Source organism: Acipenser ruthenus, chromosome 20 (genome assembly GCF_902713425.1).
Source record: "Acipenser ruthenus chromosome 20, fAciRut3.2 maternal haplotype, whole genome shotgun sequence".
Lineage (NCBI taxonomy): Eukaryota > Metazoa > Chordata > Actinopteri > Acipenseriformes > Acipenseridae > Acipenser > Acipenser ruthenus.
Genome location: NC_081208.1, coordinates 23187446 through 23201955, shown reverse-complemented (window position 1 = coordinate 23201955; position 14510 = coordinate 23187446). Strand labels below are relative to the sequence as shown.

Sequence of the window (14510 nt, the reverse complement as noted above, 5' to 3'; positions counted from 1 at the left end):
GTTGATGACACTGATTGCTCTAATTTTGTTTTGACAGTTGTGGTGGAGAATGGCACTGGCATACTTGCTTTGATTAATGTTTTCCCCATGATCTCATCCCCCAGTGTCCTACAGCAGGTGGCTCAGCCCTCTTGTAGATAACACAGGCACTGCCCTGTGTAGCGCGGGGCTCCAGAGGAGATCATGTTCACAACCCTTTTCATGCTCTGAGCAAATAGAGGACTTGTTGAAACGAGGAGTACACTTCTGTTAAAAAAAAAAAAAAAAAAAAGCAACAGTTTGGGACGTGACCTGGTTTTCTAGGAGCCTTTAGTGTTCTGCTTCTGCGTTCTTCGTGGTCAGGTCAGTCTGCCCGCTTGCCTGCCTGCCTGTCTGTGACTGATGTCTCATTCAGAACCCCAGGGGTGATAACCACAGGACACACCTCACTATGAAGTACAAAAGCACAGGAGGTGAACATCAAACACTGTGCTTGAAGTAGTGGATATTCAAGGATTTTCACATTACATTTTACATGTTCTCTGCAGTTATTATTCCATGTATTGGCCATATATTTTGTTATATGGTAATATAAGGAACAATATACAGATCCTTGCCTCTTTTAAACATATGTATACTATATCAAACATATTAAATGATATAGTGTGTATATATATATATACACATACATACACTGTATATATATAATTACAGGGTAAATCTGAAAATGTGCACCATATGGACATAACATAATAGCAACTAAAGTGCAATGACACAAAAATTATCTTTCTGATTCACCCCGTATAAATAGGACATGAATTTGTCAGTGTTTATTGTTTGAGTGATCAGAGTACCATAATAAATCACTTGGTTTTTACAAGAATGCATTTGTTTTGTGCAGGTTTTTTGTTAAAACGTCACGAAACATAATAATTTCAAAGGCTTTGCCACTTAATGCTATCTTTCAATTTGTTGTTCATTTCAGATTTTAAAATGGTGAGTGTACAAACTCACTTTTTAGGAGTTTAAGGATTTTATCACCTTAGTAACCATAGTTACACTGCTACAGTCGGGTCATTTTCCTAAAGGTGGCTAGAGATTGCCTGCATGGAATTATTGGCCTGTGGTTTCCCCTGTTCTTGTAAAGCATCATTTTAAAATATATTTTTTTACAACAAACATATTTAGGTGCCACCCACATCAAACAGTTGCTTTGTTTGCTTTTTTTTCTGAACACACAAAACCGATTTAAGAAACCATGAGGAAGTAAAATGTACCTAAAATGTTGGGTTTATGTGTGTGTGTGTAGACTGCATTAGACCTGAGGGGAGTTCTGGCTAAATGTAATAAGCTAATAACAGGCCTGAACTCACTCAGTTTCTAGCAGAACTAAGCATGTAGCAGTTGGTATTGGCTATAGTGTTGTCTTGTATTTGTTCAATATCTTCATATCTATATCTATATCTATCTATCTATCTATCTATCTATCTATCTATCTATATATATATATATATATATATATATATATATATTCATATTCTATCGCTATACCGATATAATATTGACTGTATGTTTGCAGCACTTACACTATAAGTATGAAACCATGTAGTATGCCAATAGATTGCAGAATGTATTTAAGTATATTAACAGTTGATTTAAATAAGGGCTTGACAACAAAAAAGTACTGAGCCTCTGAAATAACCATCTGTTTCTAGTGCAGTCCGACACCACAAAACAGTGCATTATAGCACTTAGTAAACACTTCAAGTTATGCTTTAAACATTTTTAAACCAGTTTAAACTAATTAGCCTATTGTACTGTTGTATATTAAATATGGTACATTAGATTACCACAATGTATATAATATTCCAAATGCCACAATCATGGTACATATGGTATTCCTGTAATGTATTTTTTACAAGGGTGTAGCTCGCACAGTGCAATGTACTGTGCCTGGTTGTTTTCATATGGGTGATGCAGTTATTCAGGATAAGTCAATGCTGCAGAACTACACATGCATACAGCAGTGGGATGTTTTGACATAGTTAATGTTTTTGTATTATCTGCATGAAGAAACCAACCATCACATTCCACAAGGGAAACCCCAAGTGCTCTAACTGATTGAACACAACAAGATTCCTTGTGCATTGATACGCTCTGCCCAGTTTTAAATCGTAAACTATGACCACCAAAAAGGTGTTGCCTTGGAAGCAAATACAGCATGATGTTTTGGACATTGACAGGGGGAGAAGTGATGAATAGAGCGTGTAGCTCTGACACTAGTATCGGAAAATGGGGATAGCAGTCTGCTTGATTCTCCTGGCTATGTACTTCTTTGATTTGCCAGCAGAGGGTATCTGTATACTGCTAGACTAGACTGCCTGTTTTGCTGTGCAGTGTATTAGTAGATTTTATTAATTCTGCAGTAAATGCAGGCTGTCATGGTTACCTATAGATGATATAGAGTACAGTATATATGTACATATGTTTACACACATGTTTATTACACATATCTTGAGAACTGCTTATGCAATTGTGATCAGTATCAGAACCTTAGGATATATGCCTGTCCAGACATACATATATCCAGCTTTTACAGTAAATGTACAGTTTTACTACTGCTGTACTTTTTAAAAATACTGACTGCTCTAATTTTTTACTTATAAATGTGGTGATTGTTACTAATGTGCTTGTTTCAAGTATCGGTTTTAGTCAAAATTGTGAACTGAGCTTAAAAAAAGCAGAAGGGGGTAAAAGCAATTCAAATACTGTGTTTAATTCTCACTTTTTTCCTCTAGTGGCAATGGAAGGTTTCTGTAGGAAATCATAAAAGCTTATCTAAGTATTCAGATATTTTTTGAACAGCTATGAACATTTATTTCTAAATTTGAGGAAACAAATCAGCTGATTTGAGGTAATAATAATAATTTAAAAAAAAAGAAAAAACATATCTGAATATGCCACAGCATATTGCATTAGGTCTCTAATGCACTACACACAGGGCTCTGTTTGAGCTGAAACCACAGAGCTTCTTTGTGGTCATCATCAGGGCCTTATTTTGTCAAATCTTTTGTTTGTGTTGTGTTGGTCGGTCGGTTGCTTGGCAAGTATGGGGGTTTGTTATCCGAACAGACAGTTAGTTGGTTTTATATTCCTGGTTCATCTCGCTGTCTTTTTATGTACTGTATAAATTAGCATATATTTGATCAGCCTTTCTGACCAAGCTCCATATCTTCTTTGTAACCTGAAGAAGATGGAAGGTAATTCATTCAGTGTGTTTTGTTTATGCAGTCAAACCAAATGCTAGTATAAGTTGTGTGTCTCATATTTATATAGCTGTTTGAATGTATTGTATTGTTGGTTTTTTTAGTTTAAATTGTAAAATTACTCATAACCACACAATTAATACATTCTTAAACTATACCACTCCATCCCATCCCAAACCATACCATTCCATATAAACTTATAAAAAGGGTTTTATATAAACCAGAAGCTAAGCACAGATAATAGGCAAAAGCTAAATTCCAGACACTGAGTTCCATAGTCAAGGATTTTGACAAATGGCCCAGTGGACGAAGGTTGTGTTAAGGTTTACAAGTAAGAAGTCACATTTTAAAATCAATACAGTATTTTACTGTCAACTATTGTAAAGATTGTAGTCAGGTAGATAAAACCCTGACAAAGACACTGAAACGATTGTCAGCTTGACAACTAATAAATAAGGTATGTTAAAAACAATCAGGTTCCAGGGGTTTAGTGATTGAGCTCTGCTACATAGTGAGTCCCAGTAGGGGCATTAGAAGCTGACTAAGGCCCCTACTGTGGCTAGCTATATAGTGCAAATCACAGCAGACTTCCCCCATTGGCCGCAATGACCCTGGCCAAGTTCACTATTGTTGCAGAAAAGGGCACCTGGGGAGTGTGCCCCTCTTTAACCTCAATAGGCTTTCTGATAGGTTTTACATAATATTTCAATTACCCTTCACCCCAACTAATGGCTGCATGCTGTGATGTAGGGCTTCTGTAACTTGGTTCATCACTACATTAATTTAATCTAAAAATGATTGTAAGTGACACCTTATTATACCAGCCCAGTTGCTTAGCTCCTAAGAACAGTGTTATAATGAGGGTTGAGTGAAGTGTTCTATAAAAACCACCATCCATTTTTTTTTTTTTTTTGTTTAATGTCTTCTATTCAGTGACCGATAACTGATTACTGTGTCACCTCAAATGAATCTCTGGAAGTGTTTATTTGACACTTTAGCGCTCATTTCCAGAGGTAGAGAAATTTAGGCTTACAGGTAAATTGTCTGCTATGTTTTTTTTTTTTTTTTTACAGAGCAGAAAGTGATACCTTATTTCTACTGGTTACCGCTTGTATTCTGGATCAGTTGACGTTAATACACAACATTGTGTTCACACTTTTAATACTGCATACGAATATGTGGGATGAAAACTATGAAAATATTCATTTATAAGCAGACACCAACAAACAAGTGAAGTTGAAGGTCGTGTGCATATTTGGAGGAGATCGTTTTGCCAAAAAGTGGATTGACAGAACTGGCTGCCGCCTGAATTAGAAATCGAAACAGAAAAGCTATAAGCCATGCTCTACCAGTACTCCAATACTGTAGATATTTGCTTCCAGCAATCCAGCATAGCTCAGTGCTACAGCGAACTGCTGTAGGTCTTATATACCGCACAGTCACAGCTCTGAAATGGCAAATACATCCTTTGATGAGCCAGGGTACAATTTAAGACTCCCATTGAATAGCATTTTCAGCCATTACAGATTTTAGTGTGAGCTAATTAGACACAACTGAGATTAATTAGATGCACCTTTTGTACCCTGTGCTACGCTATGGAGTCTTTTGATATATTTTACGTTTTAAGACCATAGTTCAAGTCTGATCTTGGTCTTGGGTAACATTTATGAACACAGACCTCGTTTTCCAACCAACAACCTTACCTGTTCTGGCTGGGCAATAAGACTTCCATTGCATAGCTGTTAGACCTGTTCCTTGTGGTTTAGTAACTAATCTCTGGTGTTACTAATAACTGTAAGCTCACAGTGAAACCTGAAATGGCTGAACTACTATGCAATGGGAGTCCCTGCTGATATATCCCAATGAAGTGCAATGCTGGGTAAAATGTCAAAGACTTTGTAACAGCAGTTGGGAATTACATTGAAATAACTCTTATCAAACCACTAGAACTGGCAGAATTTCTCTTTGTTCCCCTTGATATTGTTTCCCATTGAGAGAGAGGGAGAGAGAGAGAGAAACAAAACAATACAGTAGCTTGTGCTTGGCAACTCTCAAGCGCTTAAATACCTGTTCACAATGACATTCAGAGCAACTGAAAGTGCTCGTGGGGAGCTGCATGTTTGGCATTTTTGTGGATAAGGCGAAGGTGTGCCTTTGACACTACACTGTTATTAGTAAGGAGGGGTAGACCAAGCCCTGCATGCGGGCAGCCACAGAGGTGAAAACAAGGAAGTAGGCCGACGCGTTCCAGGTGTCAAATTGCTGTAGAGCTATCACACAGTCAGGCTTTTAAGCACTTCTTTTTAAGTACCTATTCAGAGAAGAAAAATATAAAAAAACAGTGGCCCCCACTGAGCTAACCAAGCAACATATTGGGCAAATAGCTCGCTGCAAGAGATAGTGTGCCATGACCCTCTGCGGGTCAAAAGCTCGCTGAGCAGTAAGAGTCAGGCAGTCGTCTCGTTTACTTCGACAGGCAGGCCAAGCAGGAAGTGCCAAATCGATAGCACTTACTCTTTCTTGTTAGGGCTCCCTGAGGTCCTTTGATAGAGCGCAGCAGCGCGTAAATAACTAGGGCAGTGTCTGTGCAGAGTAGGTCTCCTGGAGGAGAGGTCTAAGCTGAGGTAAGCTGTTTCTTCTGGAATCATTAGAAATTCTCTTTTAAAAAATGTGACGATGAGGAAGGAGGAACATTAAAAGCAGGCTTTGGTGTTTTCCTCCCATTTAAGGGCTTTTTAAACCTTGCTTCAGGCTGACAGCAGACAAATATATTTGTTGAAACCCTTTGCTTTCATTCTCTTTTTTACATTATTGCCTGCCCTTATGCCTGCTACTCTACTGTACTGAACTGAATCTATATGTATCAGTGTTACTCATTAATAAAGCATTATTCTGTTGTCTGTATTTTTAACCCTAGAGGAGCTATGAGCTGATTTAATCAGCCCTGTGCACCCTACTTGAGGTGGATATAAGACAATTTAATTGACAAATTTAATTAATTTTAATGTTCTGAGGTTAAGGTTAATTTAGGCAGTGCGGTTTGGTGTGTTTGAAAACATATCTGAATGCTCAGACTGAGACTGTACTGATGTCTGTTTCAAAAGAATAAGAAGCTGTTATTTGAATCTTGAAGCAATATTAAAATAATTGTTATCAATGTGAAAAGCTGGTTGATAGCATTGAGGTGTTTAAACAAAATCCAAGAGTTCAACTGAGCCAGTAAGATGGATTGTAGCCCTCAGTGGTGTTTGAGTGCTGCATGTGCTGGGTTTCAGTGGAAGACGCTCAGATTGAGGAATACGATTTCCCAGCCTGTGCTCACGCTGCTGTCTGTAGCTGATTTCAAACCCGGATCTCTCAGATGGCCTTTGCAGGTGCTGCTAAACCTGCAGTCTCATCAGGTCAGAAGCACTGTGTCTTCAGGCCATCTGTTTTGTGAGCCAGCAGAGCAGCATTGCCTCAAGTTTGGTGTTTGCTGTTTGTGGTTTCAGTAGAGAACGACTCACTCGACTGCAACAAGTATGTAGTGGTGTATGAAATCGATGACAAATAGGGGTTAGAAGAATGAATCAGCTAATTACACGATTGATTGAATTCACTGAAATTCTGATATAACAAGCATACTGACAAGCAGGCCACAGTTCTGTATTTCTTAATGTACAGTATGTACTGTATTTTTTTTATACTTCTAATGTAATCATATTTGTATACTTGTGACCATGTAAAAGGGTTGATTCAACAAAATGTTTTTTGTTCACTGGATGATTCAATTACTAGGTGCTTTATAGTCTTAACCCTTTGATTCTCAGCATTTTTCAGGAATCCCAGCATTTAAAAAATAAAATAAAACTAGTAAAAAGATACAAAAAAGACACAATATCTTGTCTATTGTCTTATGCACAGGAGCACTATGTGCAATGCAACTGTCAATATTTACAACAGCTAATACCGTACAGTAGGAATATTCTGCCAGCAGAACATGTGGAATTAAGGCCATCTTACTGTATATTATTTAATAGTCACTGGCTGTTTTTGTAGATAAACTTTATCATACAGTGACCAAAATTGTTGACCTTGGTTGTGCTACATTTAAAGTAACTGGATGAGTTAACGCAGGAGAGTGACATTTTGAACACAAAAAGAGGTTTAAGGAGATGGTTGAATGGAACAGGAATGCATTTTATGCTTGCAGTATGAGGTTGATTTAATTAACCAGTGATTACATTTAAGCGTTGCCAGAATAGGTTGTTTTAGTAAAATCTGTGAGAATTAATGATGAAATTAGTTTTTTTTTGTCTTACAGCATAGGAGTGTCAAACACTGTCAAAATGAATGAGTACCCAACCCCCAAGCCTCTGAGGACACATATCATATCTACAGACGTGCTCAAATTTGTTGGTACCCCTCCACAAAAAACAAAGAATGCACAATTTTCTCTGAAATAACTTGAAACTGACAAAAGTAATTGGCATCCACCATTGTTTATTCCATATTTAATAGAAATCAGACTTTGCTTTTGATTTTTTATTCAACATAATATTGTAAATAATAAAACAAATGAAAATGGCATGGACAAAAATGATGGGACCCCTAACCTAATATTCTGTTGCACAACCTTTAGAGGCAATCACTGCAATCAAACGTTTTCTGTAGCTCTCAATGAGACTTCTGCACCTGTTAACAGGTAGTTTGGCCCACTCTTCCTGAGCAAACTGCTCCAGCTGTCTCAGGTTTGATGGGTGCCTTCTCCAGACTGCAAGTTTCAGCTCTTTCCATAGATGTGCGATAGGATTCAGATCAGGACTCATAGAAGGCCACTTCAGAATAGTCCAATGTTTTGTTCTTATCCATTCTTGGGTGCTTTTAGCTGTGTGTTTTGGGTCATTATCCTGTTGGAGGACCCATGACCTTCGACTGAGACAGAGCTTTCTGACACTGGGCAGTACGTTTCGCTCCAGAATGCCTTGATAGTCTTGAGATTTCATTGTGCCCTGCACAGATTCAAGGCACCCTGTGCCAGGCGCAGCAAAGCAGCCCCAAAACATAACCGAGCCTCCTCCATGTTTCACTGTAGGTATGGTGTTCTTTTCTTTGAAAGCTTCATTTTTTCGTCTGTGAACATAGAGCTGATGTGACTTGCCAAAAAGCTCCAGTTTTGACTCATCTGTCCAAAGGACATTCTCCCAGAAGGATTGTGGCTTGTCAATATGCATTTTAGCAAATTCCAGTCTGGCTTTTTTATGTTTTTCTTTCAAAAGTGGAGTCCTCCTGGGTCTTCTTCCATGGAGCCCACTTTCGCTCAAAAAGCGACGGATGGTGCGATCAGAAACTGACGTACCTTCACCTTGGAGTTCAGCTTGTATCTCTTTGGCAGTTATCCTTGGTTCTTTTTCTACCGTTCGCACTATCCTTCTGTTCAATCTGGGGTCGATTTTCCTCTTGCGGCTGCGCCCAGGGAGGTTGGCTACAGTTCCATGGACCTTAAACTTCTTAATAATATTTGCAACTGTTGTCACAGGAACATCAAGCTGCTTGGAGATGGTCTTGTAGCCTTTACCTTTACCATGCTTGTCTATTATTTTCTTTCTGATCTCCTCAGACAACTCTCTCCTTTGCTTTCTCTGGTCCATGTTCAGTGTGGTGCACACAATGATACCAAACAGCACAGTGACTACTTTTCTCCATTTAAATAGGCTGAATGACTGATTAAAAGATTGGAGACATGTGTGATACTAATTAAAGAAACTAATTAGTTTGAAATATCACTATAATCCAATTATTTATTATCTTTTCTAAGGGGTACCAACAAATGTGTCCAGGCCATTTTAGAATATCTTTGTAGAATAAGCAATAATTCATCTCTTTTCACAGCTTCTTTGCTTTATTCTATGACATACCAAAGGCATGCAAGTATACATGATAAAATATCTTTTAATTTCATCACTTTTCAGGAGGAATGAAGCATTATTTCAATGAGCTGTAAGGGTACCAACAAATTTGAGCACATCTGTATAGTTCTGTTACTGGGGGAAAAGTGACGCCCCAGCCTTGTTAAACTAGTATCTGAATATACTTCCAATAACTGTAAAGAATGTCCTTATCAAGTTTAATCACAAATGGATAAGATAAAAGGGGTGACATATGTAAGTTAAATGTGGGTATCACAGAGGTGCTTCTGCATATGTATGAAAGTTTACGTTATACATGCTAATTATTATATATGATTATCTTTATGATTTATAAAAGGTAAAGCTAAGAAACAAATTAGACTCCCATTCCAAGGGAACGTCTGGAATGGCTAAGACGTTATTTTCTGTTTTGACTCATGCCTATATCACACATAAATTGATTTATTATTCAATGATGTATAACAAATAATATTGTCAATTTATATTTGATATAATATGATTTTTACTATTGTTATTAATACTAGTCTAATTGTTGAACTCATTTGAGACTCATTACTTCTTACACATTAGCTGCCTAGACAGTCATCAGTTGGAAATAACTTCCAATTGCTACCAACCATTGGCCCCAGAGTAACAAGTCAATTGCCTATTTTATAACCCACTACACATCCACTGTTCTGCCTAGACTTCCCATTTCTAGACTTCAATATATGCTTTTTTTAATGAGGATAAAGTCTTTTCATGAGGATAAATGCATCATTAAATAATATTTGAAAGACCTGCTGAATCCCTTCTGATGATAAAGTACATGTCCGTGTTCAGTGAGAAGATGGCTTTGGCACTTTGTGACGCAAATAGGCCTTGACGTTAATCACAGACACCAAAAAGGATAATGTTCACCCTGGACTTGATAACTCATCCGCAGTGGCTGAAGGCTACATTCTCAAGATTAATACATCACATTTGCATTTAAGAGTGTAGAGGGAGTGTTACAGAACAGCCTAGTTAACAAAGGTCAGTATAACATGACTTATATGCTGCTAATCAATTGCCTTGGGCTTTCCTTGGGAAATGGATATCACATGGTCATTTCAAACTGGGCACCACGATCATCTGAGAGGCTGTAATATACTCTGAGTCCTGGCTGTATCATGAGGGGTACACGCTTTCAGAAAAAGAGCTTGCAAGATTTCATCAACGGTTTGTCATTGTCTGTTAAACTGTTGCTTATTGACAGGGGGTTGGGCAAAATAACAAAAGACACCTGCAATAATGCTTTCAATAGGGTGTAGGGCCACCATAAACCAGCAGAGCACCGATTTCGAGGTGACATGTCTGTTTACATTCTATTGGAATGATTCCCTTCTTCTAATAATATTTGAAATGGAAATCTACTGCAGAGACTGTTCTCCATAGAGACTGTTCCTTTGTGAAACATCAGTTATTTGTCTTGCCAAATAGACACACCTAACAGATTTGCTTGCCCATCATGATTGAAAAGCGAATCAAGCATAGCAAAGAATAGCATGGTAAATCACTTATAAATATAGTACAATCTATGGTTAACTGGGTAAAACACCCAGGGAAAGCATGTGCAAATTTACAATGGTACACTTTGTGAGGGATGAGGATACATGATCTGCTTCATAGTGTTTTTCCCAATAAATCCTTACCATCTGCAGCTGAAACACCAGTATGCCATATCCAAATAGCAAAGCCCTGTTTAAAACTGCAAAAAGCCCTATCATTAAAAGGCTTCTATTCGTATTGCCTTTGCTTCCTCTGTTAGTATTCAATGCATTCATTAGAGAACTCTGTCTTCCGCAGACAATAATCGAATGCCTCTAATAAAGGATGCTCTAATTAGAATGGTGAAGACCAGAGGCGTTGAGAGCTTTGTTCAAGGGCACCGCTGCAGCTCCGATAATTAGCCCATCTCTGCATATTGCCTAATCCCAGACCCTTAACAGGGCATGACAAGATTCCCTCCTGCTTCAAAGTGTCTATCCCCCTGTCCCAATGTTTTCATCCAAGCCCCTGCACATCAAGGTGGTGTCTGCAGTGGCAGCATCCATGTGTGTCCCCCTGCGCTGCCTCTGGGTCTTGGTTATCATATCAGTGTAAAAATCATCACTTCGCGCCTAATTCACTGTGATTCTTTGAGGACATGGTCTCTGCATCAAGGGCATTTTTTCTTCTGTGAGAGTGGGTCCTTGATTCCTGATTGGACTGGACAGATCATTTCTAATGGGCTTTTCTCTGCACTTCTTAACAGATGGCATATTAAAATCAATTATTTCTTATTTGGGGAAAGGAATATGATTTTTTGACAGACAAAGAAATCTGATATATTAATGAATGTGCTGCTGTGATGAAAAGACTGTTTACTGTACCAGTGGTATAGTCATTTAAATGGGATAGTATTATATTATATATTTAGTGTCTTGCTAATTTAATATCATGTCATGTGTTTTGTATAATTCTTTACTGCTGTGTATGCTTAGTTTATTATTTAGAGTGGTCATTTCTAAAAGCTTTAGGAGACTTTTCAGCAGCAAAAGCAGTAGTTGAAAAATTGTTTTAGTTAAGCCTGGCAATGTTTTATGCAGAAACAACAACTGATAATGATATTGAAGACACATATTAGGATATATTTAGTTGTGCTGAAATACCTACGTTCATTTTACATAGTGGGTAATGAGAACCATCTGACATGTGTGTGTGTTAATTGTTTGCTGCTAGTGGCAGTTCCTTTCAATGATTCAGTCAAGGCACTAATTAATAAATGTTACTGTAATGTGTTTAGTGTCCAGCAGATGGCATTGGTGTACTACTGTATAGGATAATGTGATATGCGGTTCTGCTTTGGGCAGCAGAGTTTGCTCAAGTATTGAAGTTATGTGATGTTAATTTAAAAATGAAACTAAATACACCTTTATTTGCTTGAGATCAAGGACATTAAAGCATTTGGTAGAGATTTGAATGTGATTTTGTGCTTATTTTATATTTTTACACACAGTAAAAATATATCTTTTTTCAGAGAATTGTGAACTAAAGCAATGATAATCTAAACAAACCAAAAGTATACTTTGTTTGTTTGGAAGTATTCTCTTTCACATAATCTCTGTATTTAGTGACTAGTCACATTTCTATTCTCATACAGAATACAATTTTAATAGCAAGCATAAAATATACACTACTGTGCAGGCATACTTCCAGCATACTGTATCTTCCTTTCAGGTAAGGGTGGAATGGCAGCCCTATCAGTTTATATTGTATAACTTAAACAGTATGCAGCCCACTTGAGCACAGCAAGCCAGGTCTGACCACAGGGTACACCTGACGCCATGTCCTATTGTGAACTCATGACTTTGGTAGGCTGCACAGGAATTGTGTGGGAGAGAGGTTTAGGGACAAGGGTGGGGAAGTTATTTTTAAAAAAGATGTTTTTTTGGTGAAGGGAATAAAAACAATAATAGTCTATAGACTGAAATTGTTTCATGTCAGTTACTTGTATCAACAATATATAGGAATTATTACTGATCATATGATTGGGTGTCTAAATTAGGGATAAAATATAGAAGTTGATTTTGTGTTTTCTTTGTAGAAGGTTCGCTGGCCTGTTGTAAATTATATATTTTACAACTGGCAAAAATGTTGTGATGGTACCATTATTGAAATGTGTACAGTAATGCTTAACTGTGGTTTTGCAGTTCTTGGTATACCCTGATATACCCTGCTTACCTGTGCTTTAAATAAATAATGTGTCGACCTGATTGTGTAAGGAATATCAAACAAAAATAACTGAATTTTCTGTTAGTTATGCTGCTTAGAACATTAATTGTATTGCTATGAAAATAAAAAGGAAAAAAAAAAACAGTCTTGTGCCCTCAAGCTCTCAGAGTGATGCTTTGTGCTAGGCCGCCCCCTCACAGCTCGGGTGACATTCATTTGTAAACAAAGTTCGGAGCCTGCCTAACTTGCTGTGGTTGACAGCAGGTGTGGCCTCCACAGCCACCGACCACACAGCCCCGAGAGACAAAGTCTTGTGCTTCATCGCAGGAAATGGTGACAAATGCCAACGGCTGAGACAGATGATGAGTGTGTTACAGAGCTGGTCTGTAAATGATTTATTCCAGCACCTGGGTGGGCAGGGCCAGAGAAATCTTTCCTGACTGTCAGCTGGTAAGCGAGAGTCTACTGATAGCCAGGAAAACGTGGACCTAGTTAAGCAGGACAAGTGCAGGGGTTGGACAAAACAACGTGCATACATGTCCAATACTGCACAAATTACTGCTGTGTAACAAGCAATAGCCAAATAAACTGTGTTGTCTTTTGTACATCAAGACTGAGGAAGCATACCTGACAGTTTGAAAAGTATGTTTTGAGTTTATTCCAAGGAGTGGATTATAATTAGTGTTCCGCGTTTCTTTTTTATTCCGAATTTTACTGACAAATTGCAGGATTTTTTATTTTTTTTTAACTGGACGTCGTTTTTATTGATTTATACCCGATTTTTGTCTATTATTCAAAGTGTTCCAGGTACTAGGAAATGCACAATATTTTGATTAAAATTCTGTTTTATTTTGACTCAGACATTGTAATGAGCAGCCCTACACATACAGCAAACGTCATAGGATCAAATAACGTTCAAACGTGGTTCTCTGTCACTTCACAAACACATTGTCACCTGATTATTTTTGGCCAATCAAAGTCTGATTATTGTGGCAATTGCTGGGCTTAGTAACTACTAGCTTGATCAAAAATTAAATTGAAATACTTACACAAAAATATTGTAGCGATCCTGGTTCCTGCAGGCAGGCGCATCACACAGGGCGAGGCAATCCACACAGAGGCGGAGGGCGGGAGCGACCCGGGACCTCTCACAGTAAAGCATAGCGCTGATACCGCTGTACAAAAGAGCTGGCTCTGTGTCAGCACATCGATTGGCCAAACGTTTGCAAAGTACCAGCTAACTTGGGATGTGGCTTCGACTTGCACAGATTCTGCTTCAACATACATGCCACATTAAATTTAATCAGAAACCAGACCTGCTATGCATCGTATTCCACGTGTAAAGTGTGTAAGATCACCCCCCCCCCCCCCCCCCCTCGATTTTACCGATGTTCCAATTAAAAACTATTTATTCTCGATTTTATCCCTATTTTAATATATGTAAAGTAAACTCCTAAAAATTCCCGGATTTTTTTTTTTTTTTTTTGTGAAGATAAGAACCGAAAATGCGGAACACTAATTATAATACACTTAGACCACAGGTATAACACAAAAGACATAGATAAAGATGTGTCTTCTTGTCACACTTTATTGTTAATTTTAGTGCCATTGGATATCTTGT

At 37.9% G+C, this 14510-nt stretch overlaps 1 protein-coding gene across 3 annotated transcripts in view; it reads left to right on the top strand.

The window, feature by feature from the left end:
• The window catches only part of LOC117425144 (genetic suppressor element 1-like), a 239632-nt gene that overhangs the window by 76571 nt on the left and 148551 nt on the right, over nt 1-14510 (top strand). Inside the window, exon 1 of one of the 3 annotated variants that reach the window (XM_034041849.3) lies at nt 5730-5869. The exons of the other annotated variants lie outside the window; for them this stretch is intronic. The gene's annotated coding sequence lies outside the window, so the exon portion shown is untranslated. Of the gene's footprint in view, nt 1-5729; nt 5870-14510 lie in introns of those variants that run through there. 3 annotated transcript variants of the gene reach the window in all.